The following is an 18,339-nucleotide window of genomic DNA, read 5'->3' as shown; positions in this document are numbered from 1 at the left end:
CCTCTGAAGAAATGCAACTCGCATGAAACAAGTCAGGCAGGGCTAATTCTGATGCTTGCGCTGGTCCGTGCACGCTGTTGTCTGCATTGAATAAAAGTGGCTGAAATTTATCTTCGAGTGAGGCTCCCTTCTCCTTGACAGGTAACCTTGTTGGAATTGATGGCGGCATGCCTGAGCCGCGATGTGGAGCCCCGGTGCTGTAATGGCCCTTCTGCAGAGATGTCTAATGACGCTATGCGAAGGAACGAAGATGCCGGTTCTCTGTGGAAAGAGAATAGCAGCGTGATAACTTACCAAGCGGCAACACCCACTGGGGATAAATATTGTATAACCAAGAATAGTTACGACAGCGCATGAACGCAGGATAGGTACCACAAGTACCATCAGGCCACAGGAGTGGCCGCGCCCTAGTGGGGCGGGACTTAAGGAAGTCAAATGTGGTACCAGGAAATGCCGTGCTACTCTAAGGACAGTCCAGTGCCTCTAAAGAAATGCAACTCGCATGAAACGCGTCAGGCAGGGCTAATTCTGATGCTTGCGGTGGTTCGTGCACGCTGTTGTCTGCATTGAATAAAAATGGCTGAAATTTATCTTCGAGTGAGGCTCCCTTCTCCTTGACAGGAAACCTTGTTGGAATATATATATATATATATATATATATATATATATATATATATATATATATATATATATATATATATACATATATATATATATATACATAGAATCACCTTCCAAAGAAAAGTGCAGAAGCCACGCAGGGGAAATTTCATTTGGAGACACTATTGAACAAGTTGTTCTGGCGAATGCATGAGCAGCCTTCCTCAGCGCCCAGCATAGTCCAGGAGGATTGGCCACCAGGTGTAATAGCGTCCCGCCTCCTTTTGAACAGTTTCAAATCCGCTCCGCCCCTCGATGGTCCGCACACCTGTAAGAGCTCACGGTGTATCTGTGAACTCCAAAGCCAAGAAACCATTGCAGATGGAAGCCGGTAAGTGTTGCGCAGGGGTAGGGTAATCACCATGTGAAAGTGCAGGGACTGCAGGGTGTGCATCGTGTGGTTTCCTGCTGAAAAGTTCAATTTAAATGCCTCCTCCGGTCCCCTTAACCGCTTCAACCCCGGGAATCAGGAGTCCATGCGGCGGGGGCAGCAGTGACAATGCATGCCGCCCAAATGAGGCCAATGGCTCCACAACCGCCCTTTCTCTTCCCAATCGCCGAGGCGAGCCTGGACCATCCAAACACTTGGAAACAGAAAAAATTGCTGCAGCAGAGCCAGCGTTGTCCAAGCCTTCTTTGTGAAGAGGGAGCCTCTCATTCGTGTGTCTGGCAAACGCGATATTTGTATAGAGAATCACCTTCCAAAGAAAAGTGCAGAAGCCACGCAGGGGAAATTTCGTCTGGAGACACTTTATTGAACAAGTTGTTCTGGCGAATGCATTTCGGCTGCTCATGCAGCCTTCCTCAGCGCCCAGCATAGTCCAGGAGGATTGGCCACCAGGTGTAATAGCGATATATATATATATATATATTACCTACTGGCGGTCGCCAGTAGGTATATATAGTTAGGATTTTTTTGAATAGGGATTTCTGAAAATTCTATGTTGAATAACTTTGACGTTGACGGACGGAATTGGCTGAAATTTTCAGGAAAATTGCACATTTTGTTTCTGAGCGTCCCCTAAAAGTTTGGGGGGGTTTCGTCAAGTGGGGGCCGAGAAAAAAGGGGGGTCCCAAAACGTGTTTTTAACATTGAGTTTTCCATAGGGCGGTTGGACTCACTTTTAGCTCGAACGGCTGAATGGATTTCCACAAAACTTGGCAAAATTGTAGGGACTGGTAGCCCGATGTGCCTTTGCTATGTCTCAAGATATATGCTCCAGTGGTTTTTACGAAAATTAACTTTGAAAAATATATATTGGGCTACATTGGGCTATATATATGTTAGAGCCCAAATGTAGCCCAATGTAGCAAAATGTAGCCCAATGTAGCCCAATGTAGCCCAAAGATGGCCACCAGAGACAAAAAAAAACAAATGTAGCCCAAATATCAGCCAGATGTAGCTCAACTATAGCCCAGTGACAGAATGTCCCAGAGTGTTCTAAAGAACAACTAGAGCGCTAACAGTCTTACTTATGACAAAAGTATGGCACACCTGAAGTCATCTTGATTGGAATAAAGTGTTAACACTTAAAACATTTAATTTGCAAAGGAACAAAATGAGGGGTTTCAATTTGCCATAGAAATGTTATATATTACCTACTGGCGGTCGCCAGTAGGTATATATAGTTAGGATTTTTTTGAATAGGGATTTCTGAAAATTCTATGTTGAATAACTTTGGCGTTGATGTACGGAATTGGCTGAAATTTTCAGGAAAATGGCACATTTTGTTTTTGAGCGTCCCCTAAAAGTTTGGGGGGTTTTCGTCAAGCGGGGGCCGAGAAAAAAGGGGGGTCCCAAAACGTATTTTTAACATTGAGTTTTCCATAGGGCGGTTGGACTCACTTTTAGCTCGAACGGCTGAATGGATTTCCACAAAACTTGGCAAAATTGTAGGGACTGGTAGCCCGATGTGCCTTTGCTATGTCTCAAGATATATGCTTCAGTGGTTTTTACGAAAATTAACTTTGAAAAATATATATTGGGCTACATTGGGCTATATATATGTTAGAGTCCAAATGTAGCCCAAATGTAGCCCAATGTAGCCCAAAGATGGCCACCAGAGACAAAAAAAAACAAATGTAGCCCAAATATCAGCCAGATGTAGCCCAACTATAGCCCAGTGACAGAATGTCCCAGAGTGTTCTAAAGAACAACTAGAGCGCTAACAGTCTTACTTATGACAAAAGTATGGCACACCTGAAGTCATCTTGATTGGAATAAAGAGTTAACACTTAAAACATTTAATTTGCACAGGAAAAAAATGAGGGGTTTGATTTTGCCATAGAAATGTTATATATATATATGTCTGACACATCTCAAGACGAGCCCTGACCTGTGAGGAAGAGGCACCTTTGTTTGTCAGGACATTGGGACATGAAGTGCGAAGCTTCTTTAAAAGGGTGCTCTCCGGCTGCTGGGAAACTACACGAACTAAGTTTGCATTGCAAGGGCCTCAAGGAGGGGCCCGCCCGAACTTTGTGGATGGACATTTTGCGCAGCTAGGGTTTGCTGAGGATTTCCCTCAACACAACAGACTTGAGGCAACTGTTTTGGGGAAACATGGAAAGCTGCTGAAAACTCGAGTGGTAGTGAAATTGAAACTATACAATGTGACCGAGATATGGAACACTATCCTTTTAAAAGCATGTTATGCACTCGGGACATTTGTATTGATTGAAATTTTGCCAAAATCGGCAGTGGAAACCAGTATGAATTTAAAGGGCAGCAAAGGAGCATTCTGGGTAATGTAGTCCCTGACAAACTAACATTGTCTTGAATAAGTAACAGCAGAGGAAACTGTTATATTGGCACCACTGGGGGGTTACTTTTAAAACTGGTGCACTGTGAAGTACTCTCCTCTGCTGCTCTGTTTAAAAAGAACGTGATTGAAATACCTTAAACACTGTCCCTTTAACTGGAAGTAATGGACTGAAGTCCCTTTTCACTGTCCCTAGAGTTACGTTATTTTAAAACCTAACGAACCCACGGAGAAGCAGCTAATGGCATTTGATGAAGGGTTATGAAACTTGAAACGCGTTATGCCTGTGTTCTTCTTGAATAAAAAGAACTCTTTCAAGCACTGTTGGTGTGGCTCGTGCAGCGTGATGGATTGCGCACGTCTTTGTTGGATATATATATATATATATATATATATATATATATATATATATATATATATATATATATATATATATATATATATATATATATATATATATATATATATATTCACTGAAAAAACCATAGGTTATAGACCATATATAGTTAGGAATTAGCATTTACAAAACCTTGAAAATTCACTGAAAAAACCATAGGTTATAGACCATATATAGTTAGGAATTAGCATTTATAAAACCTTATTTTACTCACACATAACTATTGAAATTCGCATATATAGTTAGTTGCACTAACTATATATCGCGCACCCGCAATCCACTGCTGATCATGTCACATATTACATCATTCATGACATGGTCAGTGACATCACTGATGACATCACTGATGACATCTCAAATGACATCACTGATGACATCACTGATGACATCTCAAATGACATCACTGATGACATCACTGATGACATCTCATTTGCCATTACTGATCACATCACTGATGACATCATTCATGTGATAATACGATGAACCTCTTCAGACTCTTATATAGCCTTAGATACACTCAGTGTAAACAGACATATTGTTTAAATATTTAAATGTTTGTATCAGTGTTCCACTTTGTGTATAAGTAGCTGCATGGGTTGGTGAGTAGCTACATGTGTGTGTATATGTGTTATTAGATATTTTTTTAGTATCCGTATGAGCGTCTGTATGGTTTGGTGGGGGTGTTACTTAGCACATAGATGCATCAATGACTGACTCACTGTTTGTATGTGTTTTGAAGACAGCATATGTGCAGGACTGTATGGGTGGAAGAGTGTATATATGTGTGTGTTAGTGAGTGAATGACTGTCTCACTAGTGTCTTTATGAGTAACTACATATGTTTTAATCTAGTATATGTGAGTATTGATGTATATAAGTGAGTATATGTGAGAGTGAGAGATTGAAAGAGTTCCTGTTTAAATAAGTATGTGTTTCTATAAGTGATTGTTTAACCCCTTCGAAGCTCATGACGAGCTCAGCTCGTCATGAGGCACACCTCTCGTACACTCATGACGAGCTGAGCTCGTCATGAACAATGGGTTTTTAAAAACTTCAGCGCAAGGGAGGAATCCTCATAGCACCGATGGTGTTAAGAGAGTGAGTATGTGTAAGTTTCCTTAGAAGTAAGGTGCTAGTGTGTATATAGCTGTATATGCAAATAAATAGATGTTCAATAGTTTATTTGCATGTGTGAGTATGTGTGTGAGTAACTTTTGGAAGACTGTCGGTGTGTTAACGGATGTAAAGGTGTCTCACTACATATCATAAGTGAGTATATATATGAATGACTATATAGAACTGTTGGTGAATGAGTGGATGTGTATATAAATGGTGGAATTACTGAATTGGTTGTTGTAACTAGTATAGGTATCTCCACTTTTTTGTAAATGTTAGTTTCTTTTTTTTAATATGTGTTTCAAGGGTTACATTACACTGAAAGGAGGTCTGTCACTCTGTCACAAGGATGGAGTCATCAGTGATGTTATGAGTGATGTCACTGACCATGTCATGAGTGATGTAATATGTGACGTCATCAGCAGTGCATTGCAGGCGCGCAAGTTATAGTGAGTCCAACTAACTATAACGTGGAATTTCAATGGTTTTATGTCACTAAAATTTACAGGTAACTATAACTGGTGTTTCAGTGAATTTAATAGGTTTTTTAAATGCTAATTCCTAACTATAACTGGTGTGAAACCTATGGTTTTTTCAGTGAATTTCATAGGTTTTTTAAATGCTAATTCCTAACTATAAGTCTCACTTTATAAGTAAGACTGTTAACGCTCTAGTTGTTCTTTAGAACACTCTGGTACATTCTATCATTGGGCTATAGTTGGGCTACATATGGCTAATATTTGGGCTACATTTGTTTTTTTTGTCTCTAGTGGCCATCTTTGGGCTACATTGGGCTACATTTGGGCTCTAACATATATATAGCCCAATGTAGCACAATATATATTTTTTTGAAAGTTAATTTTCGTAAAAACCACTTGAGTATAGCAAAGGCACATCGGGCTACCAGTCCCTACAATTTCTCCCATTTAAAAAAAAAAAAAAAAAAAAAATTGCCTTGGAGCGCTCCCGGTGCGCGCCCCGGTGAGCGCCCGGGAGAGCGTACTCGTTTGAAGCGCCCCGGTGCGCGAACCGGGAAGCGTCCCGTTAGCGCCAATGTCGCGAACGAAAACATGATCGTGACGTATCGCGTAGCCGCGTCCGCGTGATACGCACGCCGTAAACACACCCGGAAGCATTCAACTCGCTTACGCGACGTGCCCCGGGGCGCGTAGCGTAGGCGCTTCGGGTCATGTGACCTGAAAATAACACTTTTGATTGGTTCACAACAGTTTTGTTTTCCAAATGATGAAAGACCCCACCTTTTTTCCTCATTTTCACTTTGTTGTTTGAGTGAAGAGGACTGTGAAAAATGGCTTCAGTAGTAGCAGCTGCAGGTGCATCTGGACAACCACCACCTCCACCACCACAAAGACCACCACAAGACCACATTGGTGGTCATGAAGAAGAGGAGGACGAAGAGGAGCAGGAGGAGAGGCAATATCTGCCTGAGGACACTCCCCCATACAAACCCAAAGAACATTTTATTTGGGAGTTTTTCAAAATGCCACGGGGTGCCAAAAAAGTAAATGCAGCAAAGGTGACTTGCCTGATCTGTGACCAAGAACTGTCAAGAGGGAACCCAAACAGGAAATATTCGTTTGGGAACCACACAATGATAAGGCACATGCAGAGGAAGCACCCAAACAATTACTCAAGAGCAGAAGTCAGGCAACTGAGCAAGAACCCTCCCCAACCTTCAACTTCAGGCACCTCCAACCAACCCACTCCATCGGGTGCAGAGGCTAGGGAGATTGTCCCTAATGTTCAAACTAAGTTTTCCAAATTTAAATTTGTTTGCATATATTGCAACAAAACTATATCTTATGGTGAGCAGAGCATCACTTTACTTAATCGAGCTGCAGACAACCATCACTGCAGCAAGCAACCTTAATTTTTTTCTATTTTTTTGCTCCAGTTGAGCTGTTCGCAATTCCCTGTCTTTTGTTTCACCCCAGAAAAACTACAAAAAAAATATAAAATTGTTCTGAAAATCCCCCACAAAAAAAATGTTCAAAAAAATATATATATATAAAACAACAAAAAGAAAAAAAACAGTTCTTTTCAGAACTACCTCCCATTTATATAAAATGACTTAAATTTTTTAACTCTGCCATTCTCTTTTTTCCCTGGTGCGCTCCCCGGTCCGCTCCCCGGTGCGCGTACCGGGCGCTCCCCCCGTGCAAATCGAAAAAAAAAATAATAATTTTTGCCCAGCGGGACCCTTTTATAGCCCCACATCAAACCTAGGGGGTCAGGGGGGGTCTACCCTGCCCCCTTATGGTCAATTCCCCCTTTGTTTTGGCCACCTCTTGTGTCTCGATCCTACCGAGACACAAGATGGCGGCTGCTCCGGACTGTTTTGAATGTTTACAGTCACCCAAGAACTAATCAGCTTTCTGCGCGCAAGTCGTGTGTCGCGCCCGGAGCGATCCCCGGAGCGCGTACCGGGGCGCGCTTATAGATATATATATATTTTTTTTACCTAAATTACTCAAAATCCACTTTAGCACATATCTTGAGACATAGCAAAGGCACATTGGGCTACCAGTCCCTAAAATTTTGCCAAATTTGGTGTAAATCCATTCAGCCGTTCGGGCTAAAAGTGAGGTCGACCGCCCTATGGAAATTAACATGGGGAAAATGCGTTTTGGGACCCCCCTTTTATCTCGGCCCCCGCTTGACGCATCCCCCCCAAACTTTCAGGGAAGGACCGGAGCTTGACAAGGCCATTTTGAGGAAATTTTCAGGCAGATTCGTCAACCGGCGCCAAAGTTATTCCAAATAGAATTGTGAGATTTAACATTGAAAAAAATCCTAACTATAACTACCTACTGGCGACCGCCAGTAGGTAATATATATATATATATATATATATATAATATATATATATATATATATATATATATATATATATATATATATATATATATATATATATATATATATATATATATATATATATATATTACCTACTGGCGGTCGCCAGTAGGTATATATAGTTAGGATTTTTTCTCTATGGGATTTTTGAAAATTCTATGTCTAATAACTTTGGCGTTTGTGGACGGAATTGGCTGAAATTTTCAGGAAAATGGAACATTTTGTTTCTGAGCAGCCCCTGACAATTTGGGGGGGTTTCATCAAGGAGGGGCCGAGAAAAAAGGGGGGTCCCAAAACGCGTTTTTCCCATGTTAATTTCCATAGGGCGGTTGGCCTCACTTTTAGCTCGAACGGCTGAATGGATTTGCACGAAACTTGGCAAAATTGTAGGGACTGTTAGCCCGATGTGCCTTTGCTAGGTCTCAATATATGTGCTCCAGTGGATTTTGAGTAATTTAGGTTCAAAAAAAGATATATATCTGGGCGGAGCCTAACCACACATCTGATCTGATTGGCTGTCAGCACTTCATCCAAGAAGTGTTGGCAGCCATCTTGGGACCAATATACATGATAGCACCTCATTAAAAAGCATTGTAGTTATGAAGTATAAAACGGCATAAGTGAGAGAGTAAGTAAAATGAGTAGGTATTGGAGTATACTTATTCAAGGGGGCTTAAAGTTGGCAGAGGAAAATGTAGAGGGTTTGGTCTTGGCAGCTTGATCCAAATGTAAAGTTAAGGGCAACCAGTATAAGTCAACATTACGAGAGGGTTTGCACATGGCTGCGAAGGCTACGTCAAGCCTATGGGAGTGGCAGAGTAAGTTCCACCAACAGACCATGGAAAGTTTGTGTAGAGACTTCCAGTTATTTAATGCCTTTTAGATCATATATTTATCGTTATTTATAGTCATTGGTGCCTTTACTGTACTTTCTTATGCTTGTTGTTCATAATTACTGCAATTTTCCGTTTATGACTTATTGCTAGGTTTTTTCTTACTCCCCCTCCCTTTTTTCCCTCCCTCCTTTCCCCCCCCTCTTAAAAACGCTTAAAATGCTTTGTTCCTCATTTGTACCATCAGCTTTATTTTTATCCTTTTATCATACTCCCTCTTCCTCATTTATATATGCTGGTGTTACCTTGTTGGATTGATTATTTACTTCAATAAAGCTTTCAAACATAAAAAGCATTGTAGTTAATAGAGGGTTTTAGGACTTTAGTTACATTATAAATCATTTGTTGATGGTACCATACTCGTTTTAGGAATTGTGGGGGGTTCTAAGGTGATTTTACCATGTGAAAAAACCTTCTGCTGTGATATCATGAATATTGTTTGAAAGAAAACTAATATCTCATGATTTTCCCACAGTGGTTTGGAAGGGGATCTATAAGCTAAACTGAAAGCATATTTTCTGTACATTCACATTATCTTTCTCAGTCATGTGAAAATGAAGTCTGACATTCTCAGTAAAACATGTACATCCAACAAGGACAGAGACTGTCAGTTGATTCCTTTGTGTTCTACTGCAGCCTCCTAGAGTGTTCTAAAGAACAACTAGAGCGCTAACAGTCCTACTTATTACAAAGGTATGGCACACCTGAAGCCATCTTGATTGGAATAAAGTGGTAACTCTTAAAACATTTAATTAAAAAAGAAACAACATGAGGGGGTATATTTTGCCATAGAAAGTATGATTAGTGCTGCAGAATGAAAAATTAGGGCACATTTTGAGTGACTTCTCAAATCCTTTTCTATTTCATTAAAACATTCTGACATGCAGTCTCCCAAAATGGCCACCAGAGACAAAAGAGCCCAAATGTAGCCCAAATATCACCCAGATGTAGCCCAAGTATAGCCCAATGACAGAATGTCCCAGAGTGTTCTAAAGAACAACTAGAGCACTAACAGTCCTACCTATTACAAAGGTATGGCACACCTGAAGCCATCTTGATTGGAATAAAGTGGTAACTCTTAAAACATTTAATTTAAAAAGAAACAACATGAGGGGGTATATTTTGCCATAGAAAGTATGATTAGTGCTGCAGAATGAAAAATTAGGGCACATTTTGAGTGACTTCTCAAATCCTTTTCTATTTCATTAAAACATTCTGACATGCAGTCTCCCAAAATGGCCACCAGAGACAAAAGAGCCCAAATGTAGCCCAAATATCACCCAGATGTAGCCCAAGTATAGCCCAATGACAGAATGTCCCAGAGTGTTCTAAAGAACAACTAGAGCGCTAACAGTCCTACTTATTACAAAGGTATGGCACACCTGAAGCCATCTTGATTGGAATAAAGTGGTAACTCTTAAAACATTTAATTTAAAAAGAAACAACATGAGGGGGTATATTTTGCCATAGAAAGTATGATTAGTGCTGCAGAATGAAAAATTAGGGCACATTTTGAGTGACTTCTCAAATCCTTTTCTATTTCATTAAAACATTCTGACATGCAGTCTCCCAAAATGGCCACCAGAGACAAAAGAGCCCAAATGTAGCCCAAATATCACTCAGATGTATCCCAAGTATAGCCCAATGACAGAATGTCCCAGAGTGTTCTAAAGAACAACTAGAGCGCTAACATTCAGAATTTATGGCAAATGTGTGACACATCTGAATGCCTTCTTGATGGAACCAAAGTAAACAAGCATTGAAAATGCAATAGATCTCGCCCTCGTTTAAGTTAAAGCCATTCTGTTTGTAATGAGGTGGCTTTTTAGCTTTGCTTTTATTAGTGTTTTTTCAACTTTCATGTAAATAACATGCATCTGTGTGCATATAAGTATATGTATGCATGCATTTATGTTTGTATTTATATAGATATACAGATGATAAATGTTTATCTATGTATTTATATATATATATTCACTGAAAAAACCATAGGCTATAGACCATATATAGTTAGGAATTAGCATTTACAAAACCTTGAAAATTCACTGAAAAAACCATAGGTTATAGACCATATATAGTTAGGAATTAGCATTTACAAAACCTTGAAAATTCACTGAAAAAACCATAGGTTATAGACCATATATAGTTAGGAATTCGCATTTACAAAACCTTATTTTACTCACACAAAACCATTGAAATTCCATATATAGTTAGTTGCACTAACTATATATCGCGCACCCGCAATCCACTGCTGATGATGTCACATATTACATCATTCATGACATGGTCAGTGACATCACTGATGACATCACTGATGACATCTCAAATGACATCACTGATGACAACATCCAGTGACTGTATGTTTCTGTAAAGTTAAAATATGTCTTACATATTGAAGAATGAGTGGATGTATAAGTGTCTGGATGAAGGATTTAGTAGGTGCATGACTGACTGTATGAGTGAGTGATTAAATGTGTCTCACTGAGTGCATGGGTTAGTGACTAAACTGTCTTAATTTGTGCATCATTATGTCTGTTGTTCTGTAAACTGTTGCATGTGTTGATAAGTAGCTATATGAGTAACTATATGGGTTATTGATTGGTTGCCCAAGTATTTGTATGGGAGACTGAGTGTGTGTGTGGGTGGCTGGGAGGTGTATGACTCTGTGCATAGATGTGTGAGCAGTTGATTCACTAGATGTATGGTTTCAAAAGTGCATGTGGAAACAGCTGTATGGGCGGTTGACTGTGTGCATGAGTGTATTGGTGAGTGAATGGATATCTCAGTGCTACATGTCAAAGTAAGTACATATGTAAAACACAGTACATGTGAGAGTTGACATATATAAATAACTGTGCATAAGAGCCAGTGAATGTGTGAGTGGCTGTATGGATCATTGTGAACTTGTATCAGGGATTGTATAAGAGAGTAAATATGTGTTAGTATATGTTTGAATAAGTAAAGTTTGTATAACTGTATAGTTGAGGAAATGGAGGTGTGATTGATTCTTTGCATGACTGACTAGGTGTGTGAGTAACTCCATGGATGAGTGACAGTCTGTGAGTGTCTGTTTACACTGATTGTATCTAAGGTTATATTAGAGTCTGAAGAGGTTCATCGTATTATCACATGAATGATATCATCAGTGATGTGATCAGTAATGTCAAATGAGATGTCATCAGTGATGTCATCAGTGGTGTCATTTGAGATGTCATCAGTGATGTCATTTGAGATGTCTTCAGTGATGTCATCAGTGATGTCACTGACCATGTCATGAATGATGTAATATGTGACATCATCAGCAGTGGATTGCGGGTGCGCGATATATAGTTAGTGCAACTAACTATATATGGAATTTCAATGGTTTTGTGTGAGTAAAATAAGGTTTTGTAAATGCGAATTCCTAACTATATATGGTCTATAACCTATGGTTTTTTCAGTGAATATATATATATATATATATATATATATATATATATATATATATATATATATATATATATATATATATATATATATATATATATATATATATATATATATATATATTTTCCATGGTGTACTAGTCATCATGAAAAAAATATCATTTTTAATATACCTAAACCTATTTAGGTATCCCCTCTAGGGGAATCAGCTGAGCATTTTCTAAATCTATATTGGTACCTCCAAGACAGCAACACTTTCTACGAAGTGTGCTAAGAGCAGGCATGCCAAAATATTATAGCATATATAATATTATAACTAAATGGTACTTAAATATTGTACTGTCCAAGAATTCAAAAATTTGAGAAAAATCTCCCCATTACCTACCTTTATTTGCTGCAGCAAATAAACAAACAAACTAGAAACTTGGCCAAGTCATTCCACAACAAAAGTCTTGCTATAGCAACCTTACCAAACAAAAGTCTCCAGCTTCCAACTGCCAAGTTCTGAGTGACCTAACTGTCATTTTAAAATACTCACGCCAAAGAAAATCTCAGTCGGAAGCGGCCAACACCTGGAGGGTCATATCGGGAAAACCGGAAAACATGTTGGTCTGCAAAGACAAAGAGTCTCCTTGTGCAGGGTACCTCCTCAGTAGATTTCTGTGCTGTCCTCCTCAGTAGATTCCTGTCTTCTGTCAGGACCACTCCCTTGAATGGTCGCGTCTCCGATGAGACCCAAATTTGGGCGCCAATTTGTAGGAAGAAAAAACCTTTTTAGGGGTTCACTAATGCACCTGGTCCTTATTTTTTTTTTTATTATTTCGATTAACCTTTTTTTAAAAAAAAAAGCGCTCACAGTACATCTGAATGCAATTGGTGACATTACAATAGTACAGAGATGCCATCGGGATGTAGACAGTTTTCATATGGTGTGCATATCGGAGGCGTGGGCCTGTCAGACTCTGACGCGACTTGAGTGCAGGGGAGAACTAAGGGAGAGGAATTGAACCATGACTACGGAAATGCGGGGGTGGGAAGAGTAAAAGAAGAAACAAGGGGGGGGCGGAGACCGAGCCAGGGGTGTAGGATCAGGAAGAATGTTTAGGACACATCTGCTAGAGGTGGGGGGGAGGGAGAAGAGAGAAGAGAAGAGTCAGGGGGATTGTTTCGTGTATACCCTAATGGGGCGTTGAGGCTGCCAGGGCCATAGGGTCAGGTTGGGAGGTGCTGGGGGTGTCACACCTATGGGCTTGCTTAAACTGGTGGGACATCGCGTCCCATTCTAAGGATATGGGATGTTTACGCTGGCCTTTCGCTTCCTCCTCTCTCAGGGCGTCCTCCTCTGCTGCCGCCCATTTTTTCATCGCACCCACCCATGTCAAACGAGGGACCAGTGATCGCTCGCCATTGCATAGCTATGTTCCTTTTCACTAATGCACCTGGTCCTTAAACCAACAAAGAAGAGATTGTCACGGAAGCTGGAATATCAAAATAACAATTTTATTAAACTCACATGAGGGAGACTGCGTCAATACTGTACCCTCAGGCCACTGTATAAGACAGTCCAAAGAGTACAGAAACCAAGGGCCTTTTACGGCCAGTTTATTGCTGAGTTAGAATGAAAACTCAAAAAGAGTCAGTACAAGTGTGCACACAATTAGCTATTACACATAGAAGGCCTAACAGTCAACAAAGTAGGCGGAGTAACAGAGTTGCTGACATCAGTTAAAATAGCCTGACAGTTATACACTAAGAGCAGGTGTATTCTACCAGCTAGGCATTTCTGAGCATGTGCAGTGATCTGGCTCAGTACTGAAAGAGTTCACTGTAACTGATGACTCAAGCAGAATACAAGGGCAGGCAATAGTGAAGAGGGAGCAGCACATGGCGAGCACATGGCTAACTAAAATGGCTGCCAGAAAACAAAATGGCTTCAGCTGATGCTAACAGCCATTGCAGCTAGTTTCCACAGTAGTGCTGCTAACACTGCCTCTCTAAGAGTGAGGGGTAATACACCCACAGCCTAAGCCTCGGTATAGACCTTGAGCAAATGTGGAATGAGTTATGATTTCAAAGTGGAGTAAAACCTCCAATGACCAGCAATCTGACCCCTGGGTCGTATCATGTGCCATTTGCTTAATCACATCAGAGATTTCGATTTCAGTAGGTGAAGCTTCTAAATCGGATTGCATTTAGAAAGGTTTGTATCAATGCTGGGTCGTCCGCTTGCGTGGTTCGATATAAGTTAACATAATATGTATGAAAGACGGCATTAATACCATCTTGGGAGTTAAGAATAAGGCCAGTTTCATCTTGTTTGGCAGTGATCAGGCTCCTTGGTGAGTCATAGCGGAGAAGCAGCGCAAAGTGTCTACCTGCCTTATCTCCCTCTGCATTCTTCCTTGCCAAGTGCTCCCTATAGTATAGAGCACCCAGTTTCTCTAGAGTAGATTTGTGGGCTGGTCTAGCCTGCGCAAGTGGGGCCACAACCGTTTGGTCAATGAGAGATAATTATTCATAGCGCCGTATGTTCGTTTCCAAAGTGCTGAGTTCCCTAGGGAGGGTTTGCTTGGCTTTGTATGCAGCCTTAATTGTGTAGCCGCGAGGGAACAGCCTTGAATGCATCCCATTCAATACCGGTTCCCTGAAGCTGAGCCCTCATTGTACTGAAAGTAGGAAGTGATGTTTGAAAGAATGGAGCAAAATGAAACATTGCTGCGTGCCTCCAAGTGAAGACGCCATACGGTTGTAGGGGACAATGATCTGAGACAGTGCGTCCGAGGTATTCGGCTCACACTGCTTTAGAAAGAGCATCTTGGCTACAGTAAAAGAGATCAATCCTGGTATGCAGATCATGAAGACACAAGCAATATGAATATTTCCTGGACACGGGGTCGAAGCTGCACCAGGCTTCTCATACCTGAGTGTTGGTGGCCCACCTCTGTAAGAGTTGTGTAAGGGAGATCGATTGCGCCCCATGCATTTAGGGCAAGAGCGATCATTGTCCCAGTGCAGCGGGCGCGCCGCTGGCATGCCAAAGGCAAGCCCTACTGCACCTGTTGGTGCCTGGATCGCGCCAGGATCTTGCCCAGTGACGGGACTCCTGGTCCTTCTACCCGGAAGCAGGTAAACATTATATGGCCGGGATGCCCGCCACCCCCTCCCAACACCAATCCCCAAGGATGGGAGAAGTCAGACACATGTTTGAACTTTTGGAAGGCGGGAGGGAGTCACCCTCCCGGCCGTATTTATTAAAATATTAAACAAAATTTAAAACATTAAATAAAAGTTTCATCATTATGTACAATTTTACATTTATTACATTTCGATGAAGACATGTTCTTTGGCTAACCTTAACAGCTCTCTAATACAAAGGTTTCCTAGCCGAGTCTAACATCCTGAAAATGCATACATTCTAAATTAAAATTGTACATCCTAGCATTAAGGGCCAACGGCAAGGTCTTAACCGGTGTCAGATCCCTACTACCAAAATCTCGCCCTCACGGTGTGAGTGGCGCATGCGCAGAGGACTCTACCCTCATTGCCAACTGTAACTTCCCTTGTCGTGGTGGGGGCCCCCTTTCCACTCGACGCCATCTTAAAGGTCGTCCGAGTTCCCGTGTGAGGTATCTGTAGGAAGGACAGCGTGGACTCCCCCCCATCCCCACACTCTCTATCCGCCGTCGCGGATATCCGCCCCCGGGAAATTAATAGGAGGGGCATCTAGCCGCCTCCCCCCTCAGAGGGGCCTATGGCCGTCTCCCCCTAGGCGACCCATCCTTAGTGGGTGCCGCCTCCCCGTGGAAGGGGCCAATGGCCGCCTCCCCCCGGGCGCTCCCATCCATTCTGGGTGGCGCCCCCCTCTAGGGACCTTGAAATTACTGCTCACAGATCATGACCTTACCGCCCGACCAAAAAATAAATACGACAGTTGTTCACCTACTAAGGAAAGAAAATTCTGACATAGCCTTGATGTGTCCTCACTGCTCTCTCCTACAAAGGAAAAACATTATACCAAAGGCAGAAGTCACATCCTTATCTTAAACATTCCTTTACCTTTCTACACAGGAAAAAAGGCCTATACATCTATCTCTCAGTAAAACTTTATTTAAACCAAACATTGCTATAAGGGGCTGGTGGGTGGGTCAAAATTGCCGCTTGTTCCGTCGAGGGCTCACGAGCAACGAGTGGGTGCAGCCTTCAGAGCACAGGAACAAGAGGACGCTTCTTCGGATTCCCGCTCTATTTATTCTTCTGCGGGAGGGCGTGTACCCTCCTCCGGTATGCCTACTGGGCGTGGTCTTCCGCGTAGGTGTCTAGGACAACCCCTCTTGGGCGGGAAAAGGCGCGCCCCGGCTACACCACTTCGGGCATACCAGCCGAGCCACGCCCCCGCCCAAAATGGTTTCCCGGGGGGATCGGGGCACCCAACCATACGTTCGGGGGGACCGAGTGGTCGCCCCTTTCCATATGGCCGGGATGCCCGCCACCCCCTCCCAACACCAATCCCCAAGGATGGGAGAAGTCGGACACAGGTTTGAACTTTTGGAAGGCGGGAGGGTGTCACCCTCCCGGCCGTATTTATTAAAATATGAAACAAAATTTAAAACATTAAATAAAAGTTTCATCATTATGTACAATTTTACATTTATTACATTTCGATGAAGACATGTTCTTTGGCTAACCTTAACAGCTCTCTAATACAAAGGTTTCCTAGCCGAGTCTAACATCCTGAAAATGCATACATTCTAATATAAATTGTACATCCTAGCATTAAGGGTCAACGGCAAGGTCTTAACCGGTGTCAGATCCCTACTACCAAAATCTCGCCCTCACGGTGTGAGTGGCGCATGCGCAGAGGACTCTACCCTCATTGCCAACTGTAACTTCCCTTGTCGTGGTGGGGGCCCCCTTTCCACTCGACGCCATCTTAAAGGTCGTCCGAGTTCCCATGTGAGGTATCTGTAGGAAGGACAGCGTGGACTCCCCCCCATCCCCACACTCTCTATCCGCCGTTGCGGATATCCGGCCCCCGGGAAATTAATAGGAGGGGCATCTAGCCGCCTCCCCCCTGGGAGGGGCCTATGGCCGTCTCCCCCTAGGCGACCCATCCTTAGTGGGTGCCGCCTCCCCGTGGAAGGGGCCAATGGCCGCCTCCCCCCGGGCGCTCCCATCAATTCTGGGTGGCACCCCCCTCTAGGGACCTTGAAATTACTGCTCACCGATCATGACCTTACCGCCACAGGCTGGATAGTTGACCGACTATCCGGCCCCCCCTACTCCTCCTAAAGGTCATGCTTCCTCAAACCCCTTAGCCACGCTATGAAGTCTCCTATGAGTAAGTCATTCCCCTCCCTGGACAGATGAACCCCATCATTCAGATACATGTGATCACCCCGAATACACCCGTGAGGAATGCTATGTAACTGCGAAGAGCGGAACAATTTACCAATTTTATTGTTAACCCTTTTCACCGAATGGTTCAGTGCTGACACCGAAAGGCCCCCCCGCCATACCTTCCTTGGGATCATGTGGGACCAGGCAAACGTACACCCCGGGACTCTTTTAGCCAACCAACTAACAGCCGACAAGATGTGTTCCAATAACACTAGTCTACCCAGTGTCACCAAGTCATTGCCCCCCAGGTGTACTATGACTACAGATGGCAGTGACCTTTGCCGCCCTAAGAGACCCTCAAAAAACTATTCGAATTGGTCAAAACAGAGCCCACCCTTCCCATGGAAGGTCACTCTGTACCCGTATTCCCCAGCTGCGTGAGTCGCCTCACCTGCCATGAATACATCCCCGGCGCGCCTCACATATGAGTGGCCCACGACCCATACCACTCTCTCTCCAGTCGGTGATCCTTGACCGCTGGTCTCCTGGTGCTGGGTCGACTGCAAATTCCGCCCCGCGTGACAGGCTCGCGAAACTGTAATTCAAACAAAAGACAAGAAGCTGAGTGCATGTCAATTGATCTTTACAACATGTGCAATCGCACATACCTTTTGAAGCAATTCGAGGACCAACATCCCAACTGTTTACTTACTCCGCACTCTGACCCCTGGCTGTAGCCTCAGTAGCAGCCCCTATCCTAAAGGAGTGGGTCCCAAAATCGCACGGGTCCATGCCCGCAGCAGCGATTGACAGTGCTAGCACCCTCTGGAACTAAAATCTCGTCAGTGGGGTGCCATCCCTGTGCCTCAGCAA

This window comes from Lissotriton vulgaris, chromosome 3_1, assembly GCF_964263255.1.
Source record: "Lissotriton vulgaris chromosome 3_1, aLisVul1.2, whole genome shotgun sequence".
In the NCBI taxonomy this organism is placed as follows: domain Eukaryota; kingdom Metazoa; phylum Chordata; class Amphibia; order Caudata; family Salamandridae; genus Lissotriton; species Lissotriton vulgaris.
This window is presented reverse-complemented; position numbering follows the sequence as displayed.